The following is a 19,401-nucleotide window of genomic DNA, read 5'->3' as shown; positions in this document are numbered from 1 at the left end:
ATCCCTCCCGCCGCCACCAGACAAGAAGGCAACTTAATAGAAACAGTTTCCAAATCACAGAGCCCTGTAACCTGTCATTTTCTGGATGGCTTTATTATAGCTTTCGGTATCTGAAAAAACCCCAGGTTGATCCTTCGCCAGGTTAAAGGGATTGCGGGGTTTCCTGGCTGATGGTAACGCCGTGCTGTGCAAGCGCTGGCAGCTGAGGAAATATTATTTCAGCTGATAATAAGGAGCATTAATGAAAAGAGCTGCATCTGCTCAGTTGTAGCAGCGTGTCTAAATGCAAACAGGCTGTTGGGAAACTTCACCTTTTCTCCAGGATGGCTCAGGCTCAGATTTTGGGGGCTGTGGGGTGCAGACCTTCACCCATCCCCCATGCAGGGGTTTCCCAGGAATTCTATTCTCACACCACATCTGGATGTGCATTTTGAAGACTTAATTCCAGCTCTCTCTCAGTGGAAAACGTGCTTAACACTGAGCCATTCAATATGACTCAAGCACTTGCTTAAAGCTAAGCAAATGCTCAAGCATTCACCTGGTTAAGGATTCTTCCCTGAACGAGGAGTGAGACATGGTGTTTTTTAAACTGATTGATATATTTGGAGTAAGTCAGTATTAATGATCATGTAAATTAAAATCTGGAAGGCAGCCAACTTTTTAAAAGCTTTATCTGACACTGCAACTCCATGCAAATCGACTTTGTGTTCCAAAGATACCGACATGGAAATGCACTTTCACTCACAAATATTTCTGGGCACAGGATGCTTTTTAAAAAAGCTCCAGTAATTACTCTGACGAGGTGATCACAAGGGTTGAGTGGCATTAAGACCAGTTTGGAATTTATTCAAAATAACCCAAACGTGCCCGTCATTAATAAATTCTGTTAAAAATATTAACAACAGCATGCATGGATGTTCTCTGCCTTGTTTGCTTACTTTTTCTCACTGTGGCATGAACTGTGCTGCATGGAGAGGTGAGGATCTGCTCTGAAAGTGTTGAAAGAAAATAGAGCCAGGGAAAAAAAACTGACGTGAAGGAAGACCTATAATTCTGTGTCACATGTTAATCTCAGTGAAAAATAATGCTGTCAGGTTTTACCCTCACTGATTCCCATTTGGTACTCATCCAGGGAAGTTCAGCATGCCAGGAACTGGCACGTTGCATTAGTCAGGGCTTGTTGATCAACCCCACTGAAGGACACAGAGTTGCCCTAATGTCCCACAACATACTCAGATTAATTCACCTTAATAACATCCGAAGAGCAAAATGGGACTCTGCCTCCTTTGTCCTGCCAGTGCAGCAGGGAAATGAATGCTGCTAGTGATTACACAGCCCAGAAATTCAGTTTGCTGGTGACAGGGTGTGTTACAGGCTCCACCTTCCCTGCAATCAGTGTGACGTTCGCTGTGCTTCCCTTTCCTAAAGGGAAAAAGTGACTCGTGGGCACAGGGATAGACAGACAGGCAGCTGGCATGTACTGCCTCAAATCAGAAGGTGGGATGGCACCTTCCAGAACCTAAAGGGGCTCCAAGAGACCTGGAGAGGGACTTTTTACAAGGGCATGACAGGACAAGGGGGAATGGCTTCAGACTGATGGACATCAAGATTAGATTAAATATGAAGAAGGAATTCTTGGCTCAGAGGGTGGGGAGGCCCTGGCACAGGGTGCCCAGAGAAGCTGTGGCTGCCTCATCCCTGGAAGTGTTCAAAGTCAGGTTGGATGGGGTTTGGAGCAAACTGGTCTAGTGGAAGGTGTGCCTGCCCTTGGCAGGGGGTGGAATGAGATGACCACTAAGGTCCCTTCCAACCCAATCCATTGTCTGATGCTGTGATCTGCTCGGGGCAGGAGGGTTTGGGGTCTATCAGTAGGGCAGACACAGAGGGCTGGCAGAGCCATGCTCAAGAACACCACCATGACATCGCCAGGCCTTTGTGCTGGGTATGACAGTGGTCACCCCAGAGAGACAAAGATGTCAGAATTTGGCGCTATCCACTCCTTTCCTGCATATTTTCTGCTGACTCCACCAAAAGCCTGGATGCCCCACTAGTGCCAGAACCACCAGCTCTTGCCCCTGCACTGGGCAGCAGCACATCCACATGCCAGGGAATTGCACCCAAGGGCACCTGAGAGCCCGAAATACACCCCCCAGTGCAGGTACTTTTTGCATCATCTCTGTCCTTCAGTGATGTCCCCTTGGCTCCGTCTAAAGCTTTTCCAAGAGAGAGATCCCGGGGCTGCTGTGTAAACTAATCTTGTAAACGCTCCTCATTTTTGCCCAGGCTATCAGAGTAAAATGTCTCTACAGTGCAGTACATTTATTAAAGTCCTAATGGAATTAGAGTCCTCCCACCAAAAAGCCAGATGGTTGGTGTTTTTATGTTATTAGTTAATGCAATTTAGTATTAAAGTTTTGAGTTAAAAACAGTGTGTGTTGTTTTCTTTATGACATCTGCTTATATTCTGCCAGCAAGATGAAGTTATGTTTGAATAAGGCCTTTCCTTTATTAATGAAGTCAATTAAAAGAATGACCCAAAGAAAGGGGGTATTCAGTTTTGGAAGCAATCACCTTTTATTACTGCGGGCAGCGCTGGCTCCAGGAGCTGCAATGCTGAGCATGAACTGGAAAAGGCCCTCAATGTCCACCGTGTTTAACAGCCACCGAGAACCAGGCAGGGGGAATAAAACCTGCAGAGTGTCGCAAGGGACTTCATATTTTTGAGGCTGTAAAACATCTTCCTCACAGTGATTGGCAGCTGCCAGTGGCGTGCGTGGGTTTGAGGAGGGATGTCCTTGGGCGAAGAGCACTCTGATGGCCACAGGTTTGCTCAGTCCTCATCTTTCATTTCCAAACCCATCACACACACAGTGCAAAGGCAACTCCAAGACTACTTCTCAGACGGGCAAAAGGCTCGATTGCACACAATGCCACTTTCTGCGTTTTATTCTCTCTCTTCCTTCTTCATTTTATAGATGTGTTTTATGATATAGCAGCAAGGACAGGTCCCTCTCACTGATTTTAGCACCGTGTGGGGAATGGAGAGGTATTTCTGATCATGCCAGGCTGCCCTGATGGTGGCAAAGGGATGCTCTAAGGGGGAAGCAGGATCCTGTGCGGGAGGGAACCCAGGCACAGCCTCCAGCCCCAGGCTCAGGCTGCACTGGGACGAAGCTCAGGCTTCCCTGGCCCTCCCTTCAGGCTGGTGTCACCTAATTCCCCATGCTGGAGCTGCAGCCTTACGTAAAACTGCTGAAATTTACTGGTAGTCTCCTTTATATCAACCCCACAGCATTTCCCTTTTCATAGCACTGTCCTTGCTGACCTTTCACATTTAGGATTAGGCAGAATGAAAGATAAAATCTTCATTGAATTCAGATAAATTTTAATTTTCTTTTTACTTTTTCTCTTTCTTTCTTTCTTTCTGTCTTTCTGTCTTTCTCTCTTTTGAAATACACACATCCCCAAAACCAAGCCATCCAAGCAGCAGCAATGCCATCAAGCAAAAGCTCTCAGCAGTCATCATAGTTGTTCTGGAATGTGAAATTGTGAAATACCCACAGCTATGCATTGGAAATATTACCACAGCATTTATGGATAGACCCTGCCAAGAGAGCTGGGCCAGATTTTGGCTGGGTTAGTCTCTAATCTCACTGAAGCCAGTGAAGAAAAGTCAAATTAAACCAGTGAGTACCTCAGCTGTAATTCAGTTGCTGTTTCCTGCATATTAGCACTGGTACTAAGTCAGTAACTATCTATTAATTGGAAAACTAAGAAAAAATTTCAGATCCATCTCAAGCACGCAAAATGAACCATCAGAATAAAACAAAGTAGGGTTTTTTTCGGCTGCCTAAACATCAACCTTGTCCTGGCACATACAGAGTGGATTTCATGGCTGCTGTTCTTAGAACATAAAATAGGGTGTGTTAAAAATGGGGATGTATCTGTAAAGATGTTAACCTGCATAGCACAGCTTGATACACAGTAAGTACATACAATTTTTAAATTCTATTCTATTCCATTCTATTCTATTCTTTCTGTTCTATTCTATTCCCCACCCTTGACAGTGCTCCTTGCCATGTGTGCACTAAGTGGTGCAGCTCACATCTGCCATGCATGGCAGGTTTCCTCTCCTGCCTCCTCTCCCAGGGTCTGGAGCTGGGTTTGTGGCTCAGTGCTTTGCATTGCTAATGACCAGCTTGTTAGATTTGATGCCTGTGCAGGAGAGGAGTCCTCTGTGACTGGGGTCTGTGGGGTGTTGGACACTGGGGGGGTCTTGCAGAGGGTCTCTCTCACAGCACTCTGAGAAGAGCATGAAAAAGTTCACATCAAGCAGAAGAGCCTGTCCCTGGCTCTTATGGGCTGCTCAGCCCTTGCCAAAGCAAAGGTGACTGGTGGTTTTAGCAAAGCATTTGGGCTAAGAAAGGTGGGAATGGTTGTGGTTATGGCTACAGAGGCTCTGCATCTGGGAATCTCAAGCAGCTTGATGCAATTAAGATTCACCAGTGCAGAAAAAAAGCAGAGCTTAACTTACAGTTTGCATGCCAGAAAAGCTTGAGCTTGGTTTTTCTTGCCTGTTTTCATATTCTGCAGTAGCTCACCTTGGAGAAGGCCTTGGAGAAGTGGTGGGATGGGCCTGGGGCAGGGGGCACAAGGGCTGGGGTGATGCTCAGGGTGCACAGGAGCACAGGAGTTCCCCCCCCGGCAGCCCCCACTCCACCCAATACTCATCTCCATGAATCCCCTGACTCCTCATTCCAGGAGCAAAGACTCTCCATGAACCCCCAGTTAGCTGGGACTCAGGCTGGGGAGTTTTGGTTGTCTTGGGCTTCTGCACCCTCCAGGGGCTGCATCTTGGCAAGAGAGGGCCAGAAGCAGTGGCTTGAGCTCCCTGAAATGCCCACACCAAGGTATGGGCCCCAGGATTTGCTCCTTAGTCCCTCTGCAGCAGGGAATCTCATCTCCACCAGCCAGGCTGCCTTCCTCATGGTGGGGATCAGGGAGCTGGTTGATAAAATGGAGCCTGGCCAGACGTTCAGCTGGAGCTGAAACTCCCTTCTCCTCTCTGCTCCTTGGAAAGTACTCTTTTTTTTTCCCTCCACTTGAAGCACTTCCTGTAAAGCAGAAGATATATGGCTATTTCAAAGAGTTTTAGTACTTTTACCAGTAACTCCACAGCGCTGCTCTGAAGAAGTGAGGCACTGCGGGTGAAGGAGTGCTTGGCAATTTAGAAGATTTAATAGAAGTCGATTTTACACTTACACACATTAACATTCGCACGGACTTCATAAGAAAAAAACCACTGTCCAGTATTCTTGCAGCTACATGATGCTGTTTGCCAAAGTCTTTAGTTATAATTAGTCAGATTAAACCCCATCCATAGATAGCTTCAACTCCATCCAGAAAAGCTACCGCACTTTCTATTTTTACAAGCCCTGCTGACAATAAGTACTCTCACATCTGACAGGATATATTGTCTTTGCCCATTGCCTCTTATAACCTGACAGTGAAAAATGTACACTTCAGCATCCAGGGAGTCGTTTGTTACCTCTCCACTTCCTTCTAATTAATGAAAACATAAGGGAAGAAACAATAACTGGGTCTACTGTTCAGGCAGAAAATGATTATTGCTCGGATGAAATAAAAAAAAATATTTTTGGCACCTGATTGCCTCAGCAATGACATAATCAGCAGGGATTTTTACTGACTATGCAATAAAGCTGCATATAACTATAAATGCAAAATGCTTAAAGGGTTCCCCCCTCCCCTTCCTTTGCATGAAGTTACACCTACCATAAAGGCTATCTTAAAGATGGTAAAAATTAGGTGCTTTATAGACAAATGGTCATGTTACAGAAAAGTGAGAGATTGGACCCAAAAAGCAGTCTAGCCTGGCTTCACTCATGGAGATGTGTGGTTTGGCATGCAGCACTTAGATTGCTGTATTTGGGCCAGGGAGCATACTTTTTGTACTGGTACATGGGAAAATGATTGATACAGATGAAATGTGGAATTCAGCAGAGCACTTTCCAGGCTTTTACTCCAACACGGGTCAGTCGAGGGGCTGGGAGCCATGGAAGCTAGAGAATGCACACTCACTGACACAAAATTAGTTTCTCCAGTGCCTCTGGGGTTTCTGCTGTGAAAGGTGGGGGATTTCCCAGCCTTTTTTTGAATTCTGCTGCTTCTCATGAGCACTAAACCTGGCCAGGGCATTTCTGCTTGAGATCTACCTGTAAAACATCTCTGGGGTATCCGAACTTGTTTCAGAAATCTGATTTTTCCATTCATCATCCATTCCTTGAGACTTTTCACAGAAATGTCCTGAATATAATGACTGTCCTGACCTCCATAAATACAGGGCAGTATTTTCTCAGTTGATCAAAATTGCTGAAATGCTGCTTTTCCATTTCCCAGAAAGCAAGTTGCAGAGAGCTATTGGGATATGAACAGATGTCTTCATTACCCACCAGAAGTAAATGGAAAACCAGTGCAACCAAGGGAAAAGAAAGAGAACAGCAGTGATATGTTGATATTCTGGTTGCTGCTGAGTGGTATTTTATTGCCTACTCTTGAAGGAGGGTATGAACAGTGCAAGATGCTTTAGGACACCTGGGTGCTAAACTCAGGCCTCAAGTAACCAGTGACTGTGTTTCATCCTCACTGTGAATCCAATCTTAGGCTTGCACCAAAGTTTAAACAACATATCAAACTGGAAAAGTGTGATTATTGGCTGGGGACAGTGGCCTGCAAGAATGGATGCATGGCTACCTATGAGTAACTCACCCAAAAGAGGTTGAAAGTCTTTTATCCTGTTAGGAAAAGGGTGGATACTCAAGTTAGTAATTGCGATGCACAGCCAGAAATAATTAGAGACTGCAAGACTGGCAATCATAAATTACTTTTCTTTTAATAACATAACGAAGGCAGAGTTGCAGAGGTAATAGAAAAGTGCAGTTCAAGCAGAGAAGTTCAAATGAAAAAATCAAGGCCAAATCCATTTCTTTAATTCCTTTCTCTCACAAAGGACAATAAAATATTCACGGTTTCCAATTAGCTAACTTTAACTATAGGTGATTTTTTCCGCAGCTAACTCCTCTAAGGGAGAAGAAGAAATAAAATCTTAAAGGGGAGCTCCACTGCCTATTTAAATCTATTGGGTGTGGCACTGGAAGGATTTCCTCCACATCTGAGGAGGATGCTCTGACCAGGTGATTGTGGTTGTAGTCAGGAGTGGCTCTGGTCTAGCAAGCTGCTTCAGGTTTGAGATTCCATAAGAAATTCTGTATACTGGCCAGGGATGCTAATGGGAGCACCAAAAGCATTATTCTCCTGTGGGATGTCCTTGGGACACATCAAAGTGATGGTTCTGGTGTTGCTGGAGACACACTGCCAGCCTCCTGCCCAGTTTGCTCCCAGAGCTAGTGCAGGAGACATTAATAGGCTGAACACAGGTGGCTAAGCTGGCATGGGACAAATTATCCTACAGTGAGGCTCTGACTGATTTAGTGCCCATCTTTAGAAGTTGGATTTGGGAGAGAAGAACCCTGAGAGCAGCAGCCTGGAGACTGGTCCTGTTTTAGTTCAGTACGCAAAGAGCAGCAGAGTTTGGAATGCTGAAAGCGAGACCATTGGAATCTGCTGGGTTGATGTTATCCATTGCAGTGATTTTCTTTAATTACAGCAGAAGCTGAACATCCTTTTGTCTGTACAGTATGACAGACTTATTAAAATATAATGTAAAGCTTGAAATGTAACAAAAGGAGGTGAAATGATTCCTAAATCACTGTGATTCCTTTGGAAAAGAGGAAAGGCTTTGCTTCTGCTCCCAGATCTATCTTGCAGAGATAATATCAGTATTTGAATTACAGTAGTATCTTAAAGTCCTGAACTCGAGGTTCAGTTATCTTGGGTGGCATCAAAAAAAAAAAAAAAAAAATTATACAGCCTTTCACCTGGATATAATTAAATACAGTTTAATATATTTTCCAATACGAATGTAAACATGTCTGAGCCAAAAATGGGCTCAATTTGAATTTTACAAATAATGTAGGCTGGAGGTTCCTGTGTGACTTTTAAGTAGGAGTCTGCAATTTGTTCTGCTTTAATTTGACCCATCCATCTTGATGGGTAGTCTCATTAATGCAGCACAGTTTTACATCAGAAATATCCCTTTTGAATGATATGAAGCCTAATGCATTCCTCCCACACTGGAATAAACATATTATGTGGTAAATATTACATCTGGTGATCCTTAACATAACTGATCGATCATCAATTTTCAAAAAGGGAAACCATCATTGGGTAGAAAACAGATCAGCTATTGAGCCAGGCAATTATCTCCCTCCTGAATGAGATGCTTCCTGCCAAACCAGAAAGAAATAGCTATTTGGCAGACCAGTAAATGTAACTAATACCTCCAGGACATGTTGGACAAAATTCTGTGTTAATAGTGCTCCAAGGAGTGGAAAAGGCTCCAGGACCGAGGTACATGTCACATTACTGGCATGAAAATCAGTTCATGGTGGTGCAAGGCCCTGCTCTGAGCAAAGAGCTCTCGCTGCTATGAGTGGTACCTGTCAACTTTAAGATTTCTGGGAGGACCAACAACGTCCTCCAGCCCTCCGTGCCTCCATCCGGGCACCTTCCTGCATGGGGAGCACAATGTCAAGATACATTGCTCATAGCAGCACTGGGAAGAGACATGAGTGGCAGGAGCAGGCAGGAGTGGGTTTTCCATGAGGAGATGATTCCTGCTTGGCCAGCACCAGCACCAGCACCAGCACCCCATCCTGGATGGGACTGTGATGCAGGGGAAGGGCATTTCACCTGCCTGGGTCTCTTTTGCAGAAGAAATGAACCCAACCTTCCCTGAGCTGCCTGTGACTATCTCCAGGCGCTGTGCTCACCTATAAGAGGAGAATGAATCCTCCTAAGTCTGGTTGACTCTCTCTGCAGGAATTTCAAATGTATGGCTACATTCTCCTGCCCCTTGAGATGCGGCTGCTGGGCTTGGCAACCTGCTGCTGCCTCCAACTCCTGCTAGAGACCTCAGATTCCAGCTAAAGGCAACATGAAAGAAGTCCTTCACCAAAATGAGATTATCAGCTGATGCAATCCAGTTTGCTCTTTTAAAAGATGTATGTCTGTTTACATCAAACCCTTTGCTGGCTACTGAAATATGTCAAAGGGACACTGCCAAGGGTTTTCAGGCCACGGGTTTGATCTACCTAAACCCAGCTCTTATTAAATGGGGTAATTCTATAAAATGCAGATGGTTTTGTTGGGGGGCTTTTTTTGAGTAAATTTGCTATTGTAAATTTGATGCCTGCAATTAAAGAAAAGTGGAGGAAAAAAATTCCTGACTTAAATAAAAAGAAAAATGCTGGGGTTTTTGTTAGGGTGCACAGCAATCCAGGCATTTCTCCTTTAGCAGCTCCCAAGCCTGGCTAGCTGGAGCAGCCTATTGCAGGAGCTGCACTGTCATCGCTGCTGAGCCTAATACACACGCAGAGAGATTCTGGCATGAAGCTCCCTTCCATTAACATATTTTTTCTATGAATGGCACTGTTTGTCCTGCAGAGTGGAAAATCCCTCTGCCAGAAAAAATGGTCTCGAGGGACCACCTCTAAAAGGGAAGGAAGAAATTTATTCATCCGGGCTCACACGGTCTTGGTCCCTCTGCTGAGAATGACAACCAGCGTGACTCTGTGTGTCAGCAGAGGTCCTGGCGCAGGAACTGGGCTGAGAAATATGGGGTAATTTGAAGTTGACATTAAAACCTGTCGCCATCTAAAACAGCAGGGAGGGAAAAAAACCCCAACAATATTTGCTAAAAGGCAGGAGATAAAATCACTCGATGAAATTGCTGCTTCAGAATGACCTTCTAAAAATACCTGCGGTGATCCGTCTGGGTGGCTGGAGAGCTGCGAACCGGAGAGGAGGCGGCGACTCCGCTCTGAAGCCGGGTCCTCCCTGGAGGAAGGCAATTTGCACATTACAGAAACAGTGTCCCCAAATAAATTACGGCCATAATGAGCCACAAAGACACCAGACAAAAGGAGCCCGTTCCTTGTAAACAAAGTAGCAAGAGGGAAAGCTCCAGCTCCAGCCTCAGCCTAGAGTCTGGTCGTTATCTCCCATTAGCACAAAGGTTAACGAAGAAAGTGCTAGACTGGGGCTGCAGTTTGGGCAGACCAAGGTAGTTTCTCTTGGTGCAGCTGCCAGCGTGTGTCCCAGACATCTTCCCTACAAAACAGGCAATGATTCAGCTGCTGCTCCACTTTTCCTGCATCCAGTGACACCTACTTGGGTTTCCCGGGGAGCAGCAGGAACTTGTTTGCACTTCCCACTGCCTCCCAGCAAGGGTGACATTCCTGATGGACTCATGGCAGGGTTGCACTTCCTATTCCTCGGCTAAATCCCTTTTGATTTCACAGCCTCTTCGCTTTAGGAACACAAATATGCAGATGGGTACGGATCACCCCACGGGCCCACGTACACTCTTAATTTCCAGCGCATCAGCAGCACACTCCAAAAACTCCATTCCAAGACACAGACAGTAAAAATGAATTAACTGAACAGTCATTAGGATATAATCTAGTAGCGTTAAGGTGAGTCACAATATAATTGCCATTATTTCTGATGGAGTTACCATGCCATTACTGCAGAACAACATACCTCACCCCTGCCACGGAATGGGCACACACCTCACTGCACCCACTGTGGGGCACGCTCAATTCTGGGACAACAATCAAGGAGAGATCCAGGAGCTTCTTGGAAAATTGTAGCCCCAAGTCAGATATGTGCAAAACCTACAGATGCTTTCAGGGGCTGGACGTAGAAAATCTGTGTCTGTGTCACTGGCATCAAAATGAACCATTTATTGACCGCAGAGAGCTTTGGATGATGACCCTCAGGCTTCTTGGCATGGATTCCTAAAGAAGTGTGGATTGGGTATTCACAATCTGTGGACATTTCACTAAGTTTTGAACCTGAAAGCCAAATTTAATCATGTTCATGGGAGGAATAGGAGACAGAATGTCTTTAGTTTCTATCTATCCAGCAAAACATGTGGCTGAGGTAAAGGCATAGACTCCTGATGGTCCCAGAAGAAGAAGGTTGTGGCATCTGCCCTCTGCTTCAACCTCCAAGGAGACCTTTGGCTTTAGCAGTGTCCTCCACAGGTCTGGGGCTTGTTTCTCTCAGGACTCCTGGTTTACAAAGCAGTCAGTGAACTTCTCAAAGTACTAATTTTGCTTCTAGTTTTGGGGCGTGTTGGCTGGTTGAGGGATTCTCAGGAACCAGGAGCCAGCAAAACCAGGAAATATGGAAAGTGACATAAATGTATTCTGCTAATGCTGTAAATTAGTCATCTCAAATATGTATTTAATATAATAAATTTGGAAGGCAGCCTCTGTAGGTTAAGTGGCAAGTGGCAGCACTTATAATGAGGATTAATATACATACAGGTCCTACGGATTTGTTAAAATTCAATAAATATTTATTATAATCCACTGGTTCTTAGCTTACACTTGAATAAATTGGATAATGTTAAATAAATAGAGAAGCATGACCAAAAGGAGTGGACAAAATCCCATCGGTGCCACTGTAAGTTCATGACTCATGAGGGCTATGTCCTAATTAACCTGGTTTGCTCAGGTTTGGCTTCAGTGCCAGTCAGCTTAGCAAAATGTGCATTACAGCCTTCGCTTCCAGATGTGTTTCAGAAGGGAGTTTCTTTACAATTTTAAATGAGATGATCTTTTTCAATCAGAACATGTCTAAGGGTTACTTATGTTCATCCTTAAGAGTAGCCTTTGCTCTAGTTCTAGCAATCCTGAGAGGAAATTAGTAATTCTTGACTATATGGCATCTTGATGCTGTCTGAGCATGAAAACCTAACCCAACTTTTGCAGCTTCGGGAAAAAATGCCTTTTACTTTCCCTTATATTGGCTCCACATTTTTTAGGGAAAAGAAACTCAGCCTGTGGCTGTAAGTTGGAAATGTAGCAAGCACGAAACTGAGCTCCCATCGAGCTCTTGTGTCTCAATAGTCTGGGAAAGCTCCAGCTGGAGATATCTGAGCAGGGTATTGGTGTGGTCTGGATGCCATCTGACCCTCTCTCAGCCTGGCATCTCTGACATGGCTCTTCCAGGACTGCTTTGGTGGCAACTAGTTCAGGTCCATCATGCTTCGCTGGAGGCAGAACAGTGTGCCTGGAAGGAGCAGATTTCCAAAGGTACTTGGGTCTCTTAAAATGTGGGAGGAAGTTCAGTTGAATTTCAGAAGCACTTTGCCATAAGTGAGCATCTACTTCACTGCTGGTGCTTTTGGAAACCTTACCAAGCACCAACCTGTCTGCATGGTCTGATGCCTCATCACTGTTGAAGGTCTGGCAGGGGCAGGGACCCCATTAAAATCTCCTCAGACATTTCAGACCAGTCTGGAAGGCTTTGTACAAGACAGACATGAAGGACAGCAAATTTTTAACTGCCCATCTTGGTAAGTACCGAACACCTTGTTTTGTTAAATAATTTTTGCTCATTGCCTCACCTATTTTTTTTCTTTGTTGATTTTTTCCTGGCTTATGAAAGGATTCTTGGATCTTTCAGAAGAACTTTTCCCCATATTTAATGATAAATTACTCTCTCCTGTCAAGGCAAAATGCTGAACACTCTGCTGTGGCATTGCTGTTCATTCCCATCTTTTGTGGATCAACTTGTTGGCTTCTCCCACCATTATGTCTTTGCCCATGATAACCTCCTTGACACCGTCTCACTGATATTTTCTTAGCCTTCCTGGACCCTTTTCCAACTGCTGTCACGCACAGGTTTGCAATGAATATTTCCTCATTCCCATGTGACAGATAATAATGTTTTTCTTAATTGCTAATCACGTCTATTAGTGAGTTACTTGCAGGAGAACAGTTAATTCCAGATCACTTAGAAATTCTGCAGAAGGGCTGAGGGTACGTGCTGGGCTTCCCAGGTGACTCCCAAACTTCGAGCCCAGTGATCTAGTGAGCTCTGCACCACCAACACTGTATCTAGAAGTTCTGTGGTTTCATTCCAAGCCCTGGAATGGGAGAAAAGAGGAGAAGCTATTATTTGTATGGATGAGGCTGGCCCCAGTCACAGCCACACATCCAAGTCCTGTATAAAGCATTTTGGGTGGGAACACAGACCTTGCAGGAAAGGTGAACTTGCAGAGGGTTTGATCTGAGCACTGGGCACAAAGCTGCTGGCACAGGTCCCTCCGAGATGCTCCCAGGTAGGCAGCAAAGCCTCACAATGCCCCTGGCTGCAGTGGGTGGCTTGTTTTTAATGCCACAATGCTGCTGGAGTTCCTTGGCTCAGGCATTGTGAGAAATTCAGAAATAGTCTCCTAGATTAGATAACGGTGGTGGGGTGACCCTCAGAACCAGGCAGTCCCAAGAACTTCAGGAAATTGAAGTGAAGGCAGACGTAAGGGCTGAGTGAGAGCCTGAGGCATCTGCAGCACAGCCTGACAGTGAGATAGCGGCAGGGGAGCAGGAGGCAGGGAGGGGGTAAAATGAAGCAGTGAGCATTTGTAAATGGGACTCCTCAGGAAGTGAACATGATTGCCTAAAAACTCCTGCACTGCCTCTGAACAGCTGCTTTCCCTGTGCTAAATAAATCATGCATCTTGTTACCTTAGCCTGTACGCACGGAAAAGATGTGTTTGAGCAATAAAGCACGGAGCCCTTCCAGCACTCTGCCTTTCCCACCAGCCTGTGCATCTCTTGTGTCAGCTCCTGATTTGGTTCCTGCCCATCCTCCCCCAGTTCCTCTGCTCCCAAACTGGTCTGTATAGCCCAGGCTCTGGCCAGCCACCAGCAGCGACCCCAGGCACTCCTGGTCTGAGACTTGCAGTGGAGGAGGAGCCTGGTAAGAGAACCGAGAGCAGGTTTGTGCTCAGCGGGTGGCGTAGAGGTGCTTAAGGGGACCTGGACCATCTCCACTAGTGTGTCCCTGCTGCAGCCCTCATCCCTCCAAGGATGCTCTTCTTGCTGCTTTAAAACCTCTCTGAGGACAGTGCCCTGCATCAGGCTGCACCTAGGGGTGCAAAGGGCACCACTGCGTTTCAGGAATGAGTTATCTGAGGAAGTGGGTCTTCTCAGAGGAACGTTGCAGAGCTCCATGACCACCAGGAGATATTTCTGTAGAGTGTACCAAGCCACAAGTGTCCTTTTTTGCTGTTAACGCACCAGCGTTAATCTGGGAGGGGCGGGAGGCGTGCTCACCCAAGGGAGATGCGGGAAGCCAATTACAAGTTCTTATATAAATCCAAATGTATCTTCCTAAATGCACCGCCTCTCAAAATGAGGCTGAGATTTAGTCTTCACAATAAGCCTGAACTGTGAACTTTTTAATTTGCACATGGTTTCAGGAAATCTAACTCATCCTATCAAAAAAACCCACTCCACTTGGAAAAAAAAAGCAACAGCGCTCTTTAGCTTGTTTCTTTATTCCAGGAGCAGAGTAATTTATGTACTCATTTAATTTTGTTCTGCCACAAACAAAACCACAGTATATAATGCAATCCCTGTTGCTGGAACACATATTGTTGGAAGGACATCGGAGAAGACATAAATGTCCCTGACACAAAAGAAGATCCCAGGTTTCAGAGGCATCAGACAGATTGGAAAATATGGGGAGTTCAGTTAAATTTATGAGTGGTCTTTTGTTCTTTCCCTCAGAGTATGATGGCATAATCTTTTAAAACTACAGTAAGAGCCAAGTATCTGAGAGATGGGTGTTTTAAAAACAAACAGAGCACTAGGAAAATATTTTGTTCTGCTGCATTTTTGCCCACTGTTCATTTTGCTCCAGCAATGAAGGAATAAAACCCCCAAATAATTAAAAAACATTTGTGTTGGGAGGTGAGGTGGATAGTGTCTTCAGGGAAATGCCTTCTAAAACAAGAGTATTATATTACACATGCAAACTTCAGGCACAACATGCTGGATTTGCATAGATGTGCATACAGAGAGAGCCAAAGCCTCGCAGCCAGCCCCTGAAACAGCCCTATTTCATCCTTGAGAGAGCATCCGACAGCTGGATTCCACAACTTCGGAAAAGTCAAGGAAAAGCCCAACCCTTACATCTTGCTGACCAAAAAAAAGCCCTCCCAACATGTGAATGAACTCAAGTCAGCTGCTGGGTAACTGGCTCAGTTATCTCTTATGTCACTGTTTCATCTGCCAGCAGTGAGAGGCTGATAAGCCCTGGAGGTGGCTGAACTGGGGAACAGCCGCAGCAGAGCCTCGCTGTTCCCTTCCTCCCCAGGCAAAGGAACCCCTTCTCCTGCCTCAGTTTCCCAATTAAACAAGGGAGACCAACACAACACTGTCTCTCACATTAGGATTTGAGAGGAAAAGATGTCATTACTGTGCTGTCAGTGAACATCACTTCCACTTGTTATTAGTCTGGAAAACAATTGTTATTTTCTTTCTCTTGTCAGAAACACCAAATGAAAGGAAAAAAACATGGGGAAAAAAACCTAGCCCACCTTTTTCATTATATGGCATGAATTGTGTGTGTCACACAGATGGGTTATGTCTGTGTACAGCAGAGAAGGCTGGAGTTGGCCTCTGGGAGAAGTTATGAGATGTGTTTTTAAGCACTGTTATGTTGCAAAATGGTGATGCAATTGCTGCTTTCATCTGGTGGGAGAGCTGTAGGCAGCATCTTCCCCCATCCTTCCTTGCCAGTGGGGCTGAGATTTTCTTAAGTAATTGGAAATTTTGCAATGGGTTCTGTTGCTGGAGAGGTGGGACACTGAAAAAAACGTTTTTTTTTATTTAAAAAATAGAACTTGAACGACCAAAAGGAAGAAAATTAGCTTCAGGGAGATGAAATTGAAATAGACACTTGTCTTTTGGGTCAAACTGTGCATTGTATGATGTAAAAGCCTGATCTCATGCTGACTTGGGAGACTTTGCAGACAGCTCCAAAGCTCACAGTTGGACTTTCCCAATCGTTAATAAAAGACAAAGCCAAAAATAAAAAAAGAAGAGTGCTGTTATAAAATAAAGAATAACTCATTTTTCACTAAGTGTTTAGGGTATTTTTTGGTAGGGACATGCCATACTGTCAGGAGCTTAATTTTTTGAAAGAATTTATCTGTGTTGAGACAACAGCCATTGGCAATAGCTAATTCCACCTACTGATGGAATTTCGTGTCAAAGTAGGAAAAAAAAAGACAAAAAAAGGGAGAAGGCGCATCCCCAGCAACCTTATCAGCTTGGAACAGGACAGAGCCACACTCAGGCTTCTGTGCCAATAAAAAATTAATTATTCATACAAGTTCTTATGGAGAACAGAGGAAGACCAGCCACTGGGTGACCAAGAGCCTCCTCAGCACCAGCGAGGTGGGAAGGTGGCGGGGCCAGCAGGTGCTGGGAGGTGCAGTGGGCATTCCAGGAGCTCCCTTGAGCCAGAGGTGTTTGGGGTGCTGGAAGGGGGAATGGGGTGCATGGTTCAGTTGGTTTGGCTTCATCCCAGGACAGTGCAGCATCTTCTGCAGGATGCGAAAACCTCATTGACCTGACTCATATCACAGGGTATTGGCCAGTCTTTTGGTTTGAGATCAGATTTTGGCCCAAAGAAAAAGAGAGATCAATTAAAAAAATGCTCCAATCGAGCCAATAATCCGCATTTTCAGTTTTTATTATTGGAAATATTTATATTACAGTAGCTTGGTATTTTAGAAGGCTATAAATGCATTTTTATATAATCAGCATTTTTAAAAGTCTATAAACATCCACTATGTTTGCCTAATGCACTATAAAAACTTCCAAAGGAGCTGTTATTATCCAACTTGTCACCTAACACAGGCTCCGAGGAGGAATTTTTTTTTCTTGTCTGCTGTTAATAAAATGAAGCAAACCATTAACAGCTTTGGAGCTGAAGGGAGAAGCAAAGGGGCTTGTAATCTTGGACTCCAAAGGAAACGTCTGCAGCTTTGCTCCTCACCTCTTTGAGATTCCCAACACGCAACAACAATTTCAAACAGACAAAATCAGTTTAGGTTACATAAATTCAAAAGCCCGAGCCTGGTTCTTTTAAAGTAACATCTTGCATTTTGTTTGGAGTGTTGCAATCTCTCACATATCACTTTGAACTGGCTCAGTTTTACAGACTGCCGTGCAGCTTCCTCAGGTTTCTTCGTTTAGAGGAGTTTTAATGCAGAATTATTATGTGCACACATGAATATATTATTAGGCATATATGTATATATGTATGCAAATATATATATTTATATATATAAAGCCTGTCAGATGGTGGTGGTTGCACATCCAGGCCCCATCTCTCCCAGCACTCCCTGCATCCCAAACTCCCAGCGTTATCAGCACATGGAGCTAGCCCCAAACCAAGTCCTGATAAAAACATGCCATGCCCTTTGGAGAGAACACAGATATTTTAGTCCCTGGGAGTTTAAGGGTGAGTGTGGTTTTTAAAGCAATTAGTGAAGAGAAGAAATCTGTGTGCAAAACCAGGGTTGGGTTTTAAACAATCTCTTAATTCACATCTCACAGATTTGCTTTTGGTTCATCTCCCTTTATAGTTTGCTCCTCTTCCCAGCATATCTTGGTGTCGGGATGGATTCTCAACCCCAGGGAACCTGTCAGGGATGTGATAACAACTCGCTCAATCCAAAGAAGGGCATGGCTGTGCCTGTAAGAGTGAGTGGTTCTTAAGAGCTCCCCTGTGGCCAGGGCAGGGTCCTGCTGGGGCACAGGGAGCCACACACCTCCTGGAATTTGTGATTTCAGATGCACCCCCAGGGAGTACCCGGCAATGTTCCCCTGTGCTGGCTGGGCTGGCATTTTGGGTAAAGGCTTTCCTGGGGTGAATCTGGGGTGAGACAGGGAGGAGAAGGACTTCCATAGCTTCAGTGAGTGAGAGGGCATGAACTGGGAAAGCACTGACAGTCCTGACTGATGTCCAAGGAGGAGCAGCTTGGACATCCTTGCAATAATGGAAAAAAGGAGGAGAAAAACCCAACAGCAGTTTATGTCATTGTGGAGAAATTCCCAGCTGTTCCACAGGGAAACGAGCTGAGGGGGCAGAGGGGCCACTGGTGGTCACAAGGACCCAATGTTGGGTCAGAGGAGTGGGGATGGGGGAGAAGCTCTCCTACAGGCTCTGTCCCCACTGCCAGTCCCATGAGCAGCGGCAGATTTGGTTCCCGGGGTCAGGCAGAGCTGCCTGTGGGCTGCTCTATGTTGTGGTCGCTGCAGAGATGGCTCTGTCACCACAGGGACACCAGACTCGGTGGTTTTCTGCCGCACACCTGTCCTGGGCTATCCAAACACTGACGGTGTGAACAGCCTGCCCTTGGGGCTGGGGGGCAGCAGAGGGAAATCCAAGTTCCCAACACGGGCTCAGGCTGAGACAGAAAAACCCAAAGCAACCCAGGACAGAGAGCAGATGCGTCACTTGTGGCTATTTCTGGCATCGCTCCCGGAGCTGGGGACCTCCGGGAGCACAGGGAAGCACCGCCCCGACCTCCTGAGAGCCCTTCCCACCTTGTGCCACTATGGGGTGGTTCCTGCAGGCATTTCCTATCCTTAGAGGTCTTGCTATCAGCTCCCAACAAGTCTAACAGCCTCAGATGAGTGGGGCCTGATGGTCTCACGTTGGTGTCCTAAGTGGAGGTGTCCGTCAGGATCACAGTGCCGGGTGGCCATCCCTGTCACACTCCACTCCACATCCATGGATCACTGATAGGAGCAGAGGATGTTGGGCACTTCATCGGGCTCATGCAAACTTCCCACTCCAGATCCACATCCAGTCACCACCACCCAAGCGTCTGTTGCCAGCTGCTGGTCCTTCCAGCCCTGATCCCCCAAAGCCTGCCCACAGCAGTGGTCAGTCAGCAGCATGAGGTGCCCTTGGGTTTTGAGAGGTCATGGTCGTTCTGCTGCAAGCAAGCAGGACAGTTTGGCTGAGTGCAGCCATCGCCATGTCTGTCATCATTTATCCTCTTTCCCCAAGTGACCTCCCCAGGGCCCAGGAAATATTTACTTTGAAGCTGGGTCTAACTCAAGTTTCTAGGGACATTCACCTGCTTCTCTGGGCACAAGCCAAGGGCAGTGCCTGTGCTGCCAAAATCTCCCCTCCTTGCTGCACCGCTGGATGAAACTTTGGAGGTTGGAAAGATCCTGTGGCCTCAACACCCAGGAGACACCGCTGTGTTGGTAACGCGCATTAACCCACCCTGACTGGGGGGTTTCCCTGCCTGGCAAGGAGGCTCCTCAGTGCTCCCCATGTAGGGCAGAAAGTTCAACACCTTCCCAGTCTTCAGCACCTTTGGAGACACGGAAGGACAGACGCGGCCAGACAACGGAGGTGCTCGGGACATTGCGGTGA

The sequence above is a fragment of the Corvus moneduloides genome, chromosome 17 (genome assembly GCF_009650955.1).
Source record: "Corvus moneduloides isolate bCorMon1 chromosome 17, bCorMon1.pri, whole genome shotgun sequence".
Lineage (NCBI taxonomy): Eukaryota > Metazoa > Chordata > Aves > Passeriformes > Corvidae > Corvus > Corvus moneduloides.
This window is presented reverse-complemented; position numbering follows the sequence as displayed.